The sequence below is a fragment of the Anastrepha obliqua genome, chromosome 3, assembly GCF_027943255.1.
Source record: "Anastrepha obliqua isolate idAnaObli1 chromosome 3, idAnaObli1_1.0, whole genome shotgun sequence".
Classification (NCBI taxonomy): domain Eukaryota; kingdom Metazoa; phylum Arthropoda; class Insecta; order Diptera; family Tephritidae; genus Anastrepha; species Anastrepha obliqua.
In genome coordinates, this window is record NC_072894.1 from 65,903,827 (window position 1) to 65,924,691 (window position 20,865).

General features: G+C 36.1%; 2 pseudogenes; both read right to left on the minus strand.

Moving 5' to 3' along the window:
• Positions 1-3,800: 3,800 nt before the first annotated feature.
• Positions 3,801-3,986, minus strand: LOC129243229 (U2 spliceosomal RNA; annotated as a pseudogene).
• A 713-nt stretch (positions 3,987-4,699) lies between these two features.
• LOC129243209 (U2 spliceosomal RNA) lies at positions 4,700-4,883 on the minus strand (annotated as a pseudogene).
• Between the last annotated feature and the right edge of the window lie 15,982 nt (positions 4,884-20,865).

Below are 20,865 nucleotides of genomic sequence, written 5' to 3' on the forward strand. Positions count from 1 at the left end.
GTGTTAGTGGCATACGAAAAAAAATCAACACAGCCTTCACTTAAGTTACTTCGCTGCTATCTGAACAGCGACTGATTGGAAGAATATGTGAATAACATACCTGTGTAATGGTCGTGCAAAACCTCCCAAGTGATAGCAAATCAACAAAATCAAAATTTTATTATATTATTTTATTCACAATTACTCCTCGAGTACATATCCGAGTCAAGGAATTCTCTGGGGAAGTAGATACCAGTCTACCTTTAAAATCAAAATCTTGGAGCTAGGAAAAAAATACATAGTTAACCGAAGCAGTTTCGAAAATATTTTCGAAGATATTTAAGCTCAGAATTTTATATAAGTCGAATTTAATTGAAATTACTGATGCCTGTTTAAAGATTTTCATTATGTATTATGAACAAGCTCCCGTAAAGAAGTACTAGTTAGTGTTGCCACCAGTTTCAACTAGGTTCGAATTAGTCATAGCGACTTTTTAAATCGAATTCGTGATTTTCATTCACATCATTGTTAATTATTGAAATAAAGCATTATTTTAAAAATATTACATATAAATAAAATAGCGCTAATTAAAATAGATTCCATTGCTGCCGCTATATTATTAGTATAATAGGAAGCTAGCCAAAAGAGGTGTTTACAATGCTTGCAATCCTTTTAATCTAAATTAAAATTGAACAAATTTAATGTATTTAAAAATACTAGATGTGGTGGAGGTTGCACTTGGTCCTAGTCAGAAATGGAGGCTTCATAGTGAGTACACTGCGATTTCTGGCAGAGGTGGCTATGAATTTCGTTATTTATTTTCTATAAGAATATGTTGATAAACACCCAAAAGACATGGTTATTGGAACTTATCGCTTCGAGGGCGTACAATCGTTTAAGTATCTGGGCGACAAAGCTCACTCTGAGCTGTAAAGCTGCCCGATGAGGATGACGATGTAAATAAATTAATTTTCATTATTTAATTTTAATAAGTATATATATATATAATAAATATATATATATATATATATATATACAATATATATATATAATTGGCGCGTACACGCTTTTTGGGTATTTGGCCGCGCTCCTCCTACTATTTGTAGCGTGCGTCTTGTGTTGTTCCACAAATGGAGGGACCTACAGTTTCAAGCCGACTCCGAACGGCTGATATTTTTATGAGGAGCTTTTTCATGGCAGAAATACACTCGGAGGTTTGCCTTTGCCTGCCGAGGGGCGACCGCTATTAGAAAAATGTTTTATTCTTAATTTTGGTGTTTCACCGAGATTCGACCTACGTTCTCTCTGTGAATTCCGAATGGTAATCACGCACCAACCCATTCGGCTACGGCGGCCGAACATACATACATATACGAAAGTTATTCTAATTCTTTTAGTTTTATAAATATATGTAAATAATTAGGGTTATTTAATTCTGGTGTGGATGCTCTAGACTTGTTGCAAAAATAACTTGAACGTTATGAATCATTCGCCAATAAATCATTTTCCTTAAATTTTTGTTCACTTTAAATAATTTAATAATAAGTTTTAATTATTTTTATTTATTATATTTCATGTCTTTTCCCGACAAAGTAAAGCATTCGAACAAATTTTTCTCGAAAAGCTGTCCAAAATGTGTTTCATGCGCCTGTTTGGCGTCTTAGTCTATTTATTTTTCCGGCTAATCGGGCCGAGAAAGGACTTTATTAGTAGGCAGTCGTACTTTGTCTAAGTAGCATTTGTTGGCAAGAGAGGTCCAGCTTAACAAAAATAATATAACGCATGCAAAATTTTGAAAAAAAATAGTTAACTTTATTTTAAAATCCTAAAATCATTTGCTAAAACAGTGTCACAGGTTTTAAATCTTAAAACTATTGAAATTCCGCAGGCCCTCCACAGGTCGTGAATTTGAAATCCAATATAACACCTTCAATTTCTTATTTGTAATGTAAATGAACTAAATGAAATAAGGTAGAAAAATATAATATATCATCAAAGCTACAGGTCTGTGATCGTTTGGCTTTTTTTATTTTTTTATTTTTATTTTTCTTTGTTATATGTGTTCTGGGATCAAATTCTCTGTTCTACACTGAATGATATATAAAAATTTTACACTTTAACAAAAGTTCAAACACATCGAATATTGTTGTTAACTCTGTAGACAATAACGTGTACAATCACTACCAATGAAGACGAAATCACTGAATTTGTCTGCTAAGGCGGAAGGAAGTCAACAATCCACTTAACCCAAAACGGCAAAATTCATTAAACTCATTAACGCTATTGCAAACTCCAACTAATCAAAAGCAACAACACCAACTAAGTTTATGCAGTTCAAATCATCGAACACCAAAGCATTACATCACTACCACCACCACACAGGCCGACTCGCAGACGGACAATCAGACAGAAGTTCGATGCTCGCTGAAACTCATACTCATCAACAGTTTGTATTCATCTGTTCAGTTTTGCCGTCTAAACACTCTTTTGCTTTAGCATTGTGGGCAACCCATCGTAGAAATTCGCATTGCTGTTGTGTGGCAGGCATCTTCACACGTTTCTCAACAAAACTTGCCTCTTCAAATTATTTTATATGATGTTTATTCAACTGTCGACGGTTTTTCCTTTTTCCTTTTCACTGCATTACAAAATACCTCAATTAAATTTCATGAAATATGCTGCACTTTATCATTAGAATTAAATAAAGTTAATATTTTTATAACTGTTTGCAAGTGGCTGTAAAGTACTGTACATTTCGTAATATTTGTAAACAGTTGGGCCCCCTTCGACGTTGGTTGCGGTTAAAATATCATATTTGATTTGTTAAAAAATGCACTACCCAAATATTATAAATTTGATAAGTTATGGAATGAAAATAATAAAAATCTATAAAAAATGTATTGACTTTCCAAGATTGTCAGCGAAACGTAAATTTTGAATCGCAATACTTGTATTATTTTATACGAAGAGTTTTTAAGTGAAGGCTTGCAATCGCACTAGCAAAAGCTTCATGTAATATATTATATTTGTGAAGAAGTGTGCGAAATTGTAGATTACCTTTTAATTAAGATTTCAAATTTTATAGCAAATTAGTGGAAGAGCTCTATACTTTTATTTCAGAGCCGGAAAATGAAAACGAGCAATAAAAAAATGTTCTTAGGAATGTAATTGCCTATCGCCTACGTATTTATTAAGGTTTGGCTGTCCGTTTAAATAAAATAATAGTGCATCAATGCAAGCCATTCCCAAAGTGCTAGTACATCACATCATTTGCTTCTCCGGAAAAGTAAAAACTTAGTGAAGCGCTCTGGTTAAAATAAAAATGGGATCCTAAGGTACTTACTTCTACTATTTTCTGTTTTGGAAAAAAACGTCGCAAGAACCAAATTCCGGTCAGTACGGTACTTGAGGCGAGGTTGCGGAACGTGTGTACCAAAAAAAAAAAAATACCAGTCTAACGGTTAGACTTGATAGAAGTGAAACCTTCCGTAAAACAAACTGAGAGAGGATAAGACGAAAGCAGCATTAGGAGCGGGATAATTATAGGTTCATTATAATATTGCTATAAAGTTCATATTTTATTTTCTTCATTTTATCATTATTCATCCTCAATGTTTTCAATTTCAACAAATGATACGAGTGGCTTATGATAGATAAAACATGATACAAATGCTTTGGTTTCGATGTTGTCAAAAAAAATACCCAAAAGGACCGAAGAAACAGACTTACAAATTTCTTCCATTTTCGTCTACTTGTATTCATATAAAAATTTATGTCTCTTCCCACCAAATCTAAATGTATTAGTATATTTTTTCTTGTATTTATTCAAGGCTGAAATCCCGGCGGTACTACCATACCGGGTCAACCCGTGGCAGAGGTGGAGAGCAAGCCCCTAAAACACTCCGCCCATTTCCAAAAATCAGTTTAACATTTGTTGTCCTCCGATGGAGGATCTATCAGATGTTAAGCTGATAACCACACTACCTAGTCAATACATTTTAAATAATAAACCTAATAAACCTTTTGAGAATTACACTCTCACAAAAATTAATGTACGAAATGTTTATACCGATTCACTTAAACTGACTTTCAGTATCTAAACCAGTGCAGTCCTCCCATACATCAATTGATGACACGTATTCTTACTCTCCATCGTTCAGTCGTTAGCAAACCAGCAACGAATAAACACCACGTTTGTCCGCGACGCTTAATGTATGCAATACAATGCCCTGTGAGAACTTTTTTATGCTAGAAAATGCCTTTGGCGACTTGCAATGCCTTTTATGTTACAAGTCGTTCAAAGGAAGCTATAGATATAATATCAAAAGGCATTTCGATTCCTCCCACAAAATACCTTTGGCGACTTGCAATGCCTTTTATGTTATGTTACAAGTCGTTCAAAGGAAGCTATAGATATAATATCAAAAGGCATTTCGATTCCTCCCACAAAAATTTTCTACTCCAATCCAATATTTATTTATTTTGGTTTAAATTTCCCACTGGGCTGCTCCCATTCTCTCGTTCTCACTTATACACTCACATTTTTCATTTTGGACAGCACTGATCTAAAACAAAAAAACTGTTCTCAATAAATAATCAGAAATGTCCTACAATGCAAATTTCAAAAAAAAAAAATTCCATTTTCGTCTACATGTATTCATATAAAAATTTATGGCTCTTCCCACCAAAGCTAAATGTATTAGTATATTTTTTCTTGTATTTATTCAAAGCCGAAATCCCGGCGGTACTGCAATACCGGGTCAACCCGTGGCAGAGAAGGAGCAAGCCCCTAAAACACTCCGCCCATTTCCAAAAATCAGTTTAACATTTGTTGTCCTCCGATGGAGGATCTATCAGATGTTAAGCTGATAACCACACTACCTAGTCAATACATTTTAAATAATAAACCTAATAAACCTTTTGAGAATTACACGCTCACAAAAATTATTTATATCAACATATAATATAACGCTTCGTAACTAAATAACTTTTAGGCCAGCACCTACAGCATGACGCGGTAGCCGAGCGACTAGCAATGTGAGCTTCCGATCCAAAATCCTTGGTTCGAATCACAAGAAAAAGAAAAAATAAAAATAAAAGTTATTTTTATTTAGTTCGTCGCTACGTTTATATCAACATATAATATAACGCTTCGTAGCCAAGTTGGTCGCTTTTTTCGTTTCACTTTTTCCCAAATCACTCCCAACGATTCTAAAGAAGTTTTCACTTCAAAAATTATAATTTCTTATTTATCACAGTGGAAAGTCGGCCAAAGTCTTTTTATGGACTCATTCGATGCTTCTTTCTCTTTGCAATGCTTTTGGAGATGAGAATCAATGCTTTTGGAGATAAGCATCAAAAGCGTTCTCCTATTTAGTTATTGGAAATCCATTGCTTTTTCTTACCGGTCAAATGGGCTATACTACCTTTTCCGTTGTGTCCATTGTGTCAACAAGAACTTCTTAGGCAGTGCTGCCTTTCTTCGTGGCACTATGTAGACTTCTGCTTCGACTCAGGTTCATAGCGATTAATACAAGTTTCGTATGAACTTAGTCTTGCCATAAATTCTGTGACAAATTTAACAATGTATACGGCGAGAGCAAATTCGCAGAAAAAAGTACCGTTATTTATGCTTTGTTCGTATGCAATGCCTACTCATAAATTATACCCAGTTCCATGGCAAATTTCGCTTCTTTTTATAACAATGGAGTGGCGAGCTAAGGAAAATCGCATTGCAGTGATTGCATTCCAAAAGTGCAAGTGAAATTTACTGAAAAAACTGAATATATCGATAATGGTTGTTTACCGCACGATCAGAACGAAGTGGCAGACATAAAAAGATGTGGTCGCCCTCACATAGTTCGAACCAGTGCAGCATAAAAGCCGTTCGAGAAAGAACTCAGAGAAATCCCCTTAGAAAACAGAAAATCATGTCGAGGGAAGTGAATGTATAGACCAGATCCGTGTCAAGACTAATTGGAGATGATCTCCACATGAAAACATTTCGTCGCTCAACTGGTTATCTTTTGACAAAGCGCTTGAAGAAAATTAGACTCGACAGATGCAAGCAGCTTCTTCGGTGGCACGCGGTCAAAGGCCATGAAAATTTTCTTTCTACAGATGAGAAAATCAAGAATTTTTTAATAATCAAAACGACAATGTCTATGCTAAAACTTCCAAGGGTTCAGTGTAATCACCACCAAGCCTCCATAATGGGATGGTGAGAGTGTCTTGTAAAGGCGTTACATCTCTTCATTTCTGCGAAAAATGGGGTTAAGACCGGGGCAAAAGTGGTCCATAAGAATGTCTTACAAGGCATGATGAAGCAGTGGAGCAGTACTATCCTCAATGGAAAGCATTGGATCTTTCCGCAAGATTCCGCCCCGGCGCAAATGTTAAAAGCCACCCAGCAGTGGATAAAAAACAATATTCCTGGGTTCATAGCCGCAGAAGATTGGTCGTCTGGAAGTGCAGATTTGAATCTTTGAAGATTTCACAGAAATTTAGAGAGTCTTACATAATCTCCAGTTCGAACAGCGACGTCAATATCTATGAAAACTGTGCGGCTACAATCAAGACTTGTATAATATATTAGCAAATGGTGATCTTTTCGAATGAAAATTTAGTGATTATACAAATCATTATATGATTTCCTATCTATAACGGACTTAACTTGTAACAGGTCTTATGGCAGATTCAAAGCTCGCGAGAACACTCGATGCGCCGTTTGTGTAGTAGCATTTAGCGCTGACCTCTGACAAAATAAGTTGTTCTCAGAAAATGGGGAAAATGCTGGTAGGTGATACTCTAACCGTTTTTGTGAATTGCTTATTTTTCAAAGTTGCACCACCCACAATAAGTTTTTACATTTTCTCGACAATGTCTGATGACGCCACCTCAATCGGTGGCCTGAATGCTGGTCGTCTTTAATTGGCTTTCAACCCTGATTGAATTGACTTTCCCACTCATTATTCTTCTTGGGCAAGAGTCTCGGTAAAAAAAAAAAACTTTTTTTCGCAAGCTGATCTGCGGTGTTTCTTGCCTTGTTCCGAATAGATCCCAATAACAGCACGAAACTTAATTTTCGCCATAGCTAAAGATGTTGATTCAGGAAAATCTCAAAGAGTACTCCAACTAATGCTAATTAATATGATCTCACCTCGTTGTTTCTCACCACTTACAGAATCGTTCATCGGCGAATTAGTTACCACAACTGGTTTAATGCAATTTGCTATTGCAAGTTCTATTAAATAATAAATTAATAAGAGCACAGAAAAATTGTACCAACTATTTGTGCATGTAGAAAAATTGCACAGTGGAGAGAAGGCACAAATAATTTACACGCATGCTTTGTGTGTTCGAGCGCAAGGCAATGTAGAAAAATAATATAAAATAAATAAATAATGTACATATTTTTAGAAGGATATAAAAAGATTTGAGCAAGGGTTGTTCACAAGCTACGCGAGTCTAATAAGGTAAGCGGCAGCAAAGTACAACTGCGATTCGTAGCATTTCTTTTTTTAAGTTCATTACGCCGCCGCCGTCGACAAAACGGCAGCGGTGAATACTCTAGTCTGTTTTTGGTCTATATCTTCGGTCGATTGCTGATGCTCTTAGCCCTGCTGCAGCCGCTGCGTCTTCAGCTTGCCAGACAGCGAGCCAAGTCAGCAATCGTTTGTTATTTATATGCATAAATTATTTATGCCGCATTAGGAGTATGAAAATAAATAAAATAAATTCTACAGGGCAAACTAAAGCCGATTAGATTGTTGCATGGCAGCAGCAGAGGCACCAACAGCACAATGATGCCATAAAATTGTATACAAATAATAAAACAGAAAACTTTAATTTAATGCCGGGTGATGGGAGATATATGTACATACCTACATTTATTAATGCATGAGATGGATCTTATTCAATAACAAAAGCACAATTGCGAACGCACTCGCATTAAGAAGCAGCGATATGCGACTTTAGATAAGTATGCGCTGTCAGCTATAGAATTAAAAAAAAAATGTCTTCGCAATTTTTTGTGGATTGGTCAGATAATAGAATATTCATACTTATACCAGTCAAGAACACTAAAATGGTCTGAGGAAAACTGGTTTGAAGACGAAAATTAGCGAGCGATGTTGCCAAAAAATTTTAGTTTCAGCCTTTTGACAAATTCGCCTACATGTAAGATATTTTACTCAACTCAGCCAAGTGTCTTATGTACAGTCTGTCTATTGGAAGCGTGAGCAGCAAAGTTAAAACTAAGAGTTCTGTTAAAAAAATTAAATTCAGGCGTATTCTCTTCGCCATACGCGGTGGATCATTTATTAGTTTAGTGAGAAATTTAGAAAACGTACGCTGTTTTCACCAAATGAGTTCCGCGTATGAAAAACAATTGGGAGCAGTGTTCCAATGGACATTCCCTAAAAGCTGAAAAATGTTACATACTTACATCTGCAGCAAACTATTTGAAAAAGTCGAAGATGTTCATAAATAAATGCGTGCAATGGTATACCGAAGCTAAAACCGCTGACGACTTCCCTGGGCGAGGCCTAAAAACAAAACATAAAAATAACTCGTGCTTTGACGATCAGAAAATCATTGATCTGTGGTGGTGACAGAGCCCAATTTATCGTTGAGTGAAGCTAAAACAGCTGAAGCGGTGTTAAGGTATCCACACACGCGATTCGAGGACGTTTACGTGCTCAAGTTCCGGACATTGAAAAAACCATTGCTCTCATTATCACATATTAAAAAAAGAACTTGCATGGGATAAGGCAAATTCAGAACGGAATTGGAAACAATTTTACATTCATGAATTTTCCTTTTGGGCAAATAGTTGCATACGTTCGGCCTGGTGCACCGCTGATAATCAACAACTTCAAAGAATTGTTAAGTATCCGGTTTAGGATCATGGTTGGAGCTGCTTCTCCGAAAAAGCATTTGGCGAATTAATTGTATTTACCGCCAATTCGAATGCAGGTCGGGTGAATTGAAGGACCAAAAGCATTATTATCGCAAGCTGCGAAGATGTTTGGAAGAACTGGCCAAGTTTGGATTTTGCAGAACACAACGATCCCAAGCATCGAAGCCGAAGGGATTAGAATGTTTGATCGGCCTTCACAGTTGCTTGATGCCAAACCGATTGAAAATGTTTGAGCAATAGTTAAGTAAACACTAGAAAGGAAAGCCAATATGGACAGTCAAACAGTTATCAAGCCGAATTTGGCTGATTTAGAGCAGATTTCGTAAAAATTTACATAAAAATTAACACAAAGTATGACTCGAAGATGTCCATACAATGCAGTTTGCTGGAATCGAATTGGTCAAATATAACATAATTGCGGTAGAATTCGAACAAGAAACTTGCAGTTCCCTTAACATTTGCTTCGAGAAACTTGATCAGAGGACACTCAAGTGGAGATCAAAGCAATGGAAGCTCCAAATACTGTTTGGAAAAAAGGCAGTTTACTGCATTTAAAGTATTCCATCATCGATTGTATATTTCGTCAACTTTTTTAACGCCCGGTATATTGATTTGGTCAGCAAAAAGTATTCCCAAAAACAAAGACTATAAACTCTATTTCGAGAACTGGTTTCCTTCAGTAAGCCTTCGTATCTTCCTAAAGAAATGGTTATATTTGCAACAGGTGCTGTGCGTAAAACTTTAATAAGGAAATTGTCATTGCATTGCTTTCGGATAATACGGCTATGCAGGATTGGCTTTAACAACCACGCTGTTAGTTCTGCATTTTCCAAATTGGATGAAGAAACAAAGCGAGGAGAAAACAAAGTACCTCCTGTCATAAAACAAGCAGTCGGCGCACTCGCGTATCGGTACCCATGATAGTTATGTTTTCAAGGAACGAGCATTAACACCGATAACAATGTCAACATTGAAATCCAATGTAGAATCTCTCCTGCCAACAAGTGCTAATTTAAACTTAGTCGCTTGGAGTGTTTGATAGAAAGATACTGCGGAAGATTTTTAGACCGTTGCAAGTTAGTGACGGCGAGAATCGCAGGTGACGGAACAGTCACCTGTATGAGCTTTACGGTGACATAGACATAGCACAGCGAATAAAGATCAAGATTCATTAGTTGGTCATGTCGTCCGAATAGATACAAACGCTCCGGCCCTGAAAATATTTGATGCGGTACCAGTTGGTGGTAGCAAAGGAAGAGGAAGACCTTCTTTATGTTTGAAAGATCAGGTGGAGAGAAGAACTTGGCTTCAATTAATGTGTGCAACTGGCGCCAATAAGCACGAGAAAGAAACGACTTCCGCACTTTGTTGAATTCAGTCGCGTTAGTGGTTATCGCGCCAATCAAGAAGAAGAAGAAGAGATTGCTTTCAAATGCTGAACTAAAAGAAAGGGAAAAGATCTTTTGACATGAGATGTGAAACGAATTCCGGACCCTGATTGGTCCGACACTCGAAGTGTAACCAATTAAAAAGGCCATAAATTTAGTTTGGAAAACTACTAAAATGTGTGAAAATAATACCAAATTAAGCACCAATTTACTTTTGCTCGAAATGATCACCTTTTGCCTTGAATATGGCCTTGAGACGGTCTAGAAACGAATCGCAAGCTGCCCGAATGTGACTTGCAGTTATAAAGTTCGGAACGTACTTTTTAGCCATTCTTGATTCACTTGTGGGACGGTGCCGAGTCTTGTTGAAACGTTCATGACCTGCCACCGAAATGTTTGTCTGCCCAGGGCTTTAAGGAACATCCAGAATACTTTCCCTTGACGTCAGTCTCGATGAAAACGATTGGAGAGCGCCCATCTGCGGTTACAGCGGCCCAAACCATTACCTATGGAGGGTGCTGCCTCCTGGTGGCTAATCGATGACTCAAATTCTCGTATGAACTGTCGGACAAATGAACCCTATCGTTTTGAGAGTGCACGAATTGCTCAATTTGAAAACTTTTCTCGTCAGAAAACACAATGTTCGAAAATTGACTGCTTTCGGCCAAGCAAAGCAACTACTTCGCACTCTCATTACTGACTTGTTGCTGATTTGGTGTGAGATTATGCGTCTTTTGGATCTTGTAAGGCTTGACTTTGAGATCATTTTGCAGTATGCGGTGGATGCTACGGTCAATTATTTTCAGTTCTTTCGCCATTTTATTGGCACTTTACCATTTGATTGGGGACTTCGCTCAAGTCACTTCATCACTTCTTGAACTATTTCACGTGACGTTGCCGTCTTTTGGTGACCCCCTCCATGACGTTTCGCGATGCTACTCGTACCAGTATCATTGTAACAAGTTCTGGTGCGATAAGCAAAAACTTTATTTACTTTAAGGTGTTCGAGCTTATCAACTGTGATTTTCTAGCCAAATATAATGAAATCAGACTAATCAGGTTTGAAATATATTACCGATTCACTTTATTTATTTTCGCGTTTACTCTCGGCAAATTGCTTCCGTGCGCTTGTAAACAATACTCTGGACTGTCATTTAACCAGCTAACAACGGGCAACAGCTCCGTGCATCAGCTGCACGAGGGGTATGAAGTTGGTTATACTTCGAGTGCCGGACCCTGTATATTTGAAATGGTTTGACAAATAAAAAGTTCAACTTATATCATCATGTATAGGCCATATACCTGTTGAAGTTGCAAACGTTGGAATTTAAAAAGAAATGCCTTTTATTGACGTTCGAAGGCCTAACGTTCCAAGACCTGCGATTGTCGTTTCCCATATCAAGTCGGAAGGGAAAGGAAAAAAGTTGAAGAGGCGGCAAAAAATTTGGGGATGAAAGGCTTAAATATAGAGTGTGTATCTAAATTACTATATGTTGTCGGTTTTATGTATAGGCGGGACTCGGTCATGTCTAGGTTATACCTCGATTCGTAGTTTTGTGTGTCGGGATTTCGTTATACGCCTGCATCAGCATATAAAATTAGAGAAGCTCACTCTTATAAATCTGTACATGTAAATATATAAATGTATAGGTTGAATTGTCATGGTGAAAATAATTCAGAACAACTGCCTGGTAACCGGCTCTCAGCGAATTTGAAGGAATTAACTGATCTACTGACGTCACTTGAGATGTGACAGTGGATTGTTTACGACAGGGGTCGGCAAAAACTGAGATAGTGTCGAGGGTATAGGAAAAAAAGCAACGCAGCCATCTGAACAACGACTGATTGGATGGGTGTTGGAGCCCGTGTGAAATGAGCTGGCAGAATTCTGAATCAAAGTTGTTCGCACAATTTTTGGCTCGGAGAGCCGAACCTTGTAATCTATGATCCTTATTAAATATCGTTTTTGAAAGTACACCACCATGCGGCCCCTCTAGTTTAATTCGTCTCAGCTTATTTGGTATCCATATTTTACTAATGAATGTCGACCGCTCAAATAAAGTGAAGTAGACCAGATGAGGGAGGAAAACGCTTGCAATGGTTTCAATGTTTGCTGCGTAAAACCTTATACTGCCTATTGGCTCTTACTTACTTAGATTATTTATTAATCTAAATATATTCATAATGTGGGCATAAATTCACATATGTAAGTACATATTTAGCATAAATTGAGGTATATTTCAATTTATTTGTGGATATCTGCTAAGTTCCGTGAAGTTCGTGTCGAGTTGAGAACTCTGATTTCTTAATTTCATGCGAATCTATAAAAGTAATTAGTAACGCATAATGTGCACGCCAAATGCCAGCAAATTCAGACCAGCTTAACGCACACATACACATGTATGTATGGATAAGTATGCAATACAATCCTCTGCAATGCAATTAGTGCGCGCTTTTGGTTTTATTTTACATGTATTGGTATATACGAAATGTATTATATGCTTATATATATATAAATATACATATGTATGTATGCTTATGTTTGTTTCCCTTGTACATCTGTACAGTTTTTATTACTTTTGCTCAAATTGATTTATTTAATTTATTTTGTTTAATCCGTCTTAATTCCTATTTTTCTTCTTTGCTCCTTAATTTAATGTAGTATTTTTTACTTTTTTAGTTTTCTTTGTTTTCATTTCTTTATGATTTAATGAATTTTTGTTTATTTCTTCTAAGAAATTTATTATTATGGGGATATGATGAAGCAATAAACCATTGGCAGCTGTGCGCTTTGTCCGCCCGTCTTTGCGTGTATCTCAGCCACATCTGCAGTAACTACTAACATATGCATGTATGTATGTATGTATTGTAATCATTGAATTTATGTATGATGTCTCTGTGGCATCGTGGATTTGTGGCATAATCCTTTCGAATTGTTTAGAGACTCATCAGCGCACTCATCAACATATTGGCCGGGGTTGTGTGCCTCTGCTGATTTTTCTTTTAATAGTGTTGGTATTTTTATTAGCTTCATTATTGCGTTTATTTATTTATTTTTGCTTGTCTATGTATGAGTATGCTTTTGAATTTGACTAAAGCAATTTATTATTTAATGCTTTAAATCATTCAAACCAAAGCGAAAGAGTTATAACAATTATTATGAATCAATGCGATGGCTTCACGATTTGATGTATGAGCTGTACGCTTAGTGATGAAAGATTCATTAAAATAATTCTAAAATCCATAGACAAGACACGAACTATATGGTATCAGAAATGTACCATTTTACTTTCATCCAGAAATATATTACCAGCAAAACAACTTGCAAATTCAAAAAAAAAAAAAAAAAAACAAAAAAAAAAAAAAAAAAAAAAACTAATTGACTTGCAACACTAAGTGTTATTTGCTACATACATATATCGTCCCCTTAGTATTAAAATAGCCTATAAATTTTTTGATGTTTTGAGAAAATGAATTTCAAACTTTTTGTCGAAAGTAGCTCTCACTCAAATCTCGTTATGTCTGTAAATATTTATTATTTTTTGACTGACGTTTTGACCCACTTTGTGGAACTAGAATTTGACAAAATTTTGACCACATATAAAATCGACGATGGAGAATCCAAAAATTCAATAAAAAAATAATAGCCGATGAGCACATAGTTATACTAAGAGGACGATATGTACATATATGTAAAATTTACACTTGATTATTGAATGTGATATTAGATAACTAGAAAGAAAGTAGAACGGTTTATTGTTATTATAGCTAAACAGATTTTTTTCAGTTTTGAATTCAATTTCCTATACACAATTAATGCAACAATTTTACATCACCCGTTCCTTTATATATATTTATATATGCATATAATTGCGTCCTTATACTTAAACCCTTACACGCTTACACCCTGTTTTTGGTATTTGGCTGATCTCCTAGTTCTATTTAAACGTTCGGTTTAGAAGGTATTTTTAACAAAATTTTACGAAAAATCGAATGTCTATGAAAATGACATCTTCTGGTTCCTTTTTTGGTCTTCAAAATAGAGAGTCTTTTAAGAAACACGCCGAGATGTTGTTTTAAGATAAAACATTACAAAAATTTTAATTCTTTCAGGTTTGACTATTTTTATTCAATGTATGTACGTTTACAGGTAAAGTACGCCAAACAGTGGATGAATCCTTAATTGTTGAAAACGTAGAGATATCGATATTGAAGGTTCTTCAGTAACACTTTGCTCTGCAGCAGTTATATTTTCAATAAAATACCCAGTTTTTAGTTCACGATTTGATTTTCTTCCAAATTTCAGATCTCATATCGCCTTATCAAAATGGCTGTTTTAAGGGTAGATCTACCGTTACGAATTTATGTTTATTCGCAAATTGTGTTCAAAATAATTTGAAAATTTTCGAGGCGTTCGATAGAGTCAGCCATAGTAACCTACTTAAAAAGTTGGGTTCAGTTGGTTTTCACCCTAGTTTACTTAAGTAATTTGGATCTTATCACACTGGTAGAACTTAGTTCGTTCGTATAAATAATACAACATCTGATGCCATCAAAGTTACCTCAGGTGTATCTCAAGGTAACCATTTCGGGCCACTGTCGTTCTTAATTTTTGTTGATGATATTCCAGACACTTTTTTGACATCGCGTTGTCTGGTCTATGTAGATGACTTGAAAATTTACAGTCGTATAGAGGACGCAGGACTGATTGGAGGCATGGTGTAATGATAATTCCTTACCTCTTAATAATGGTAAGTGCCAACACTTGTCCTTAAGTAGACGCGATTGATTTCGGTTACAAGTTGGGCACTCAAAAAATCTGAAAAGAAAAATTTGAAAATGAAAACATTGAATAACTTTGAAAAGAAAAAACAACTGATTTGTATTTATTTATTAAAACTATTTTTTGAATACAATATCAATCAAGTGAGCACCTTTATTAGAAATCACAAACTGCGATCTTTTTCCTGCTTTGGTCATCACCTTGTCAAGCATTTCCGGTTTTATAGCGCCGATTTCGGTTGTTTCGGTGTAAAGCGATCCTTGGTTGAAATTGTACTGAATTGACGTATCGAAAACATGTATGTTGAATTCGATCGGTTGGTAAATGACAAAGCTATTCAGCGTTTACATACCGACATAAAAGATGGCGCACCTTTATATTCATATATAATTGGCGCTTAACCTTTTTTGGGTGTTTGCCCGAGTTCCTCCTCCTATTTGTGGTGTGCGTCTTGATGTTGTTCCACAAATTTCTATAGTTTTAAGCCGACTCCGAACGGCAGATATCTTTTTTTATTTTTATGAAGGGCTTTTTCATAGCAGAAATATACTCGTAGATTTGCCATTGCCTGCCGACGTGTGACCGCTATTAGAAAAATGTTTTCTTTATTTTGGTGTTTCACGGAGATTCGAAATTACGTTCTCGAAATTCCGAACCGCACTCACTCGCCAAGCCATTCGGCTACGGTGGCCGCCATAAGATTAATTACTATTAGTTAATTGCCATTGATAATAAAAAAACCCCTCAGAGATGAACTTCTCGTATCAAAAGCGTCCTACACAAGCACCCTTTTTGGGTGATGTTTTCCACCAATGGTGGTATATACAATATACTACTGTAGGCAAAAAGTAAGGTGAATTTATTTGTCAAACTTCGCGGGATAAAATTTCGCTCTAGTTATTTTTTTCATGAAATGGCAGCACTGTTAATAACATCTGGGCCAACTTTCATGTGAATGTCATTATCAGTAATATATTTACGCTTGTGTTTACCAAACCACCAAGAGTGGATTTTTTGATTTTTACAATGCCTGATTTTATTGAGCAGAGAAGTGCCATCAAATTTTGTTTGCGGAATGAAATTTCGGGTGCGGAAACGTTTAGCATGTTGCAGAAGGCATTTGGTGATTCGACCATGTCGCAGAAAAATGTTTATAAGTGGTACAAAGACTTCAAAGAGGGTCGAGAACGTGTTGATGACTTGGAGTGCTCCGGACGACCATCGACGTCAACAGATGACCAACACGTCAATAAAGTGAAGGAGTTAGTGCTCAAAAATAGTCGGTTGACTGTTAAAGACCTTACTGATATGATCGGAATATCAGAAGGATCTGTGAAAACCAATTTGAAAGACCATTTGGGCCTACGAAAAGTCAAATCTCGTTTGGTACCGAAAACTTTCAATTTCTTGGAAAAAAGTCGTCGCGTGTGTGAAACAATGCTTTCAGACTATCAGGACAAGCTCAAATGAATCATTACGGGAGATGAGACTTGGATTTATGCTTACAATCCTGAAATAACCGACCAATCAAGCGAATATCGTGCTAAAGGCGAGGCCAGACCGAAAAGAGCACGTCAAAGTCGTTCAAAAATAAAGGTCATGATGACAGTTTTTTCGATTTTCGTGGTGTGGTGCACTATGAATTCCTTCCACCTGGCCAAACTGTTAATAAGGAATATTATTTGAGCGTTATGCGTCGTTTACGTGAAGCAATTCGTCTAAAAAGACCAGAATTATGGGCCAACAACTCTTGGTTTTTGCATCACGATAATGCACCGTCTCACACTGCATTCGTTCTTCGTGACCATTTCGCCAAAAATTCCACGCATATCGTTCCGCAACCACCGTATTCGCCTGACTTGGCTCCGTGTGACTTCTGGCTATTCCCAAAACTCAAGAGACCACTCCGGGGAACGCGTTTCGAGTCGATTGAGGAGATAAAAGCTGAATCGAAGAAGGTGCTGATGGCTATACCGGAAATGGACTATTTGGCATGTTTAGGGTATTGGAAAAATCGTTGGCATAAGTGTATTTGATCTAGAGGAGATTATTTTGAAGGGGATGAAATTGATTTACAAGAATAAATAAAGATTTTTCATTTTACAACCAAATTCACCTTACTTTTTGCCTACAGTTTTTAAAATAAATCAAAGTTTTCACAATAGTAATGCATGTAGCATGACTTTTACAGGGTCAAATCGAAAAATTTCTACTCACAAAATCATCAATATGCTGCACAGTAAGAGTGTCGAAATGACTGTGAGTTTTTGAATTAATTTAATTCATTTTAAACTGAAGCGCTTAGGCTAGCGATATTCCCGGTACTACGACCGTTGCGTTGTCTTACCCCCGCCGAAACATTCAATTTTTACTTTTTATGTTTATGAACTGCATAAAGATACAAACTTACCACTTGAATGGCAATTTGGACCTCGCTGATTATAAAAAAATTGAATGGTGCGCTTTTTCTTTGAAAGTAAAATAGTTGTGCTCTTATTGTAAACCCGTCAAGTGCCTTTTTTTCAATTTTCCAAATATCATATAGTATCAGATTTGAAAAATGTATGACTTCCCACCAAAAAACGGTACCTTGTTTAAGATGGCGGTATACCGCCCTAGTATTTAACTTGCATCGCAACCGAACACACTAATGCCCTTCCTTGTGATGCATTAATATGCATCAAACGTTAGATTTAAGGCCACCATATCTACATACATATATAACCAATAAAAAAGTCAGGCGCAATTAAAACTAAAATAAAAGACATTAAATTAATTTTTTTCGATCTCAATTATGTGCTTGTAGTAATAAATTTATTGTACGTGCATAATTGATGGGTTTTTACTAATTTTTTGCTGTTGTTACTTTGCCAACCCGATTAATAACGAGTTGCTGACAAATCATAAATACAGGTATGAAAGTGTGTAAGTGCATATATACATATATACAATACATATGTATGTATATGCATGCGTATGCAATAGTAGCTAACATACATAGTTAATGTTAATGCTTTTGTTGTTGTGTTAGTCATTTAACATTAAGATAAATGCGAAAAATGCGACGAGTTGTTACCAAATGGGCAAACTAATTTATTGCCAAAAGGAAGGAGAGCTAAAATTTAATAAATAAACTTACGCTTACTAAGCCATGCATATTTATAAGAAATTATTAATACGTACACACATATACATATACATATTCGAGTATGTGTAGGATTAAAAGAAAGATGGCAAAATGTGGCAGTTGGCGTGGTAACAACTTTTTCTTGCCACTTACTTATAAGCTCATTTATTTTTCTTTGTATGACAGAATTGAGACTGTCGAAAATCTTACAAAAGGCCAAATAACTATGCTAAGATCTCTAAAGATACCTAGTAAGAGATGGCGAGAGGTGGCTACAATTAAAAGCCATTCTCCTAGCTAACCTCTATAATTTTCGTGCTCTCAAAAGTGAACGTGCCATTGTCGTGTTTAGTTGGAAAAATAATGGATATTTCCTTCAGCATTCCTTGAAATAATAAACGTTTCCAAATTGGTCAACAGCGAGTTTAAATGATTCCCGCGTGTCGTCTTACTGCATGAAAAATGTATGAAAATGTATAACAATTGGTTTAATACGGGTCATCGCAGACTTCCCGAAGGTCAAAGTATTGGTCAACGTTATTAACTTCAAGTTCTTGCTGATCCTCGTGAAAGAATACGGAAAAAATTACACAAATTTTGGAAAGACAAGTCAGGAGATTTTTGTTCAAGTACAGCAACTTAGGCAGAAATGCGTTATATGCCTGTAAACGTATGCTTAGAAGAAGATAGGGTCTTCAACCTAAGTATACATTATGGCTGTATAAGGCGGTTATACGACCTATTTTATTGTATGGTTCGGTAGTTTGGTGGAAAGCTATAGGGAGATAGTACAATACCAAATTACTCGGAAGAATACAAAGATCAGCCTGTGCAATAACGGTCGGTGCAATCAGATTTTGTCCTAGAGAGGCTATACAGATGGCAGTACAAGACTTCATACATATGTATGTAGGTACTAGCAAACCCCGCCCGCTTCGCTGGGCACACTAAAATAGAATAGATATGGTTTAGAACAGAAAAGATATGGTTTTCATATTATTTATTTCTTTATTCTTTATTCAAGCGCTTTGGCATAAACAATATTTTTTGTTTTTCTATTTGGTTTTGAGTAAATATATAATGCTGTTGGCTTCTCAACACGTGAACAGCCAACGTATGGTTAACCATGGGTGAATACTGGTTCTTCTAAATTCATCCCGCATATTTCTAAAGTTTGCCCTTGTGATTTATTGATAGTTATTGCAAATGCTAAACGAATGGGCAGTTGCAAACGCTTGAATTCAAATGGCAATTCAGGTGGAATCATTGGAATTCTTGGTATTGGAACGCCTTCGTTCTTGAATTTGCCAATTAAAATAGTTGCTTCGATAACATTATTCACCAATAGCTTCCATCTGATATCCATATTGTACAAACACATTCTAGGCTCCACGTTTTGGTCTCTATCTCGAGACCCTAGTCACGCAGCGGCATAAAAAATACTCTGAACTAAAGCATTCACCAACATCTTCCATTTGATACCCATAATGTACAAACACATTCTAGGGTCCACGTTTTGATCTCTATCTCGAGACCCTAGTCACGCAGCGGCATGAAAAATACTCTGAACTAAAGCATTCACCAACAGCTTCCATTTGATATCCATATTGTACAAACACATTCTAGGCTCCACGTTTTGGTCTCTATCTCGAGACCCTAGTCACGAAGCGGCATGAAAAATACTCTGAACTAAAGCATTCACCAACAGCTTCCATTTGATACTCATATTGTACATACACATCCGAAGGTTACCCGGGTCCACGTTTTGACCTATATCTCGATCCCTATCCACCAATAGGCATCCAAACTATACGTAAACCATCTTCAATACCTACTTAACAATGTGTGTAAGTTTGGTTTAATTCGGTGCAAAGACACGGCCGGTTAGCGAACACACACAAAAAGTTGACTTTATTTTATATATAAGATGTAAGTAAAAAAATACTGACAAAACATTTTCAACCACGTTTATAGCATGCATATAAATGCATATTAAACTTAAAGCATTTTTTTTCTCTGGCTTAATTCAGAATTAAATTAAAAATCTTATTTACGCCAAATGTAGGGTATCGAAAAAACGGAAACTTTAATCAATTAAATAAAATATCTTGCAAATGTGCCAAGTTGAAAGAAATTAGTTGAAAAACAACAAAACAAAATCCACAGAGACAATCGTACAAAACATGGAATGCTGCCTCGCTGCATTGCAGTGGTAAATATTTGATTTATTGCAATGAAAGCAACAATAACGAAACCAAGAAGAAGGCACGAGAAAAGGAATATCGCTCAAGCAGCAGCATCCCCAGTGCATTTATTAACAAACCAAATGAAAAACAAGAATGCTCTGCTCGAATTAAAATAAATAAATAAATGAGGATATATAAAAAATGATAAATGAAAGGCGAAGTGAAATAAAACAGAAACGTTACAAAAACTCGCGCCGGAAATATAAATTAAAACTATAAATAAATAATTTTTTAATATGAGTATACATACGTATACATACATAGTATGTGTATACACGTAAACACTTCGCACGACCGAAAGACGATGACTCAGTAGCAGATGCAGCATCGAAAATGTTACTACTGGCACCTTTGCCGCTAAGGCCTTACAAGAGAGCAAAGAATTGAATTGGAAGCAAAGGTACCTATACTAAGTATACATA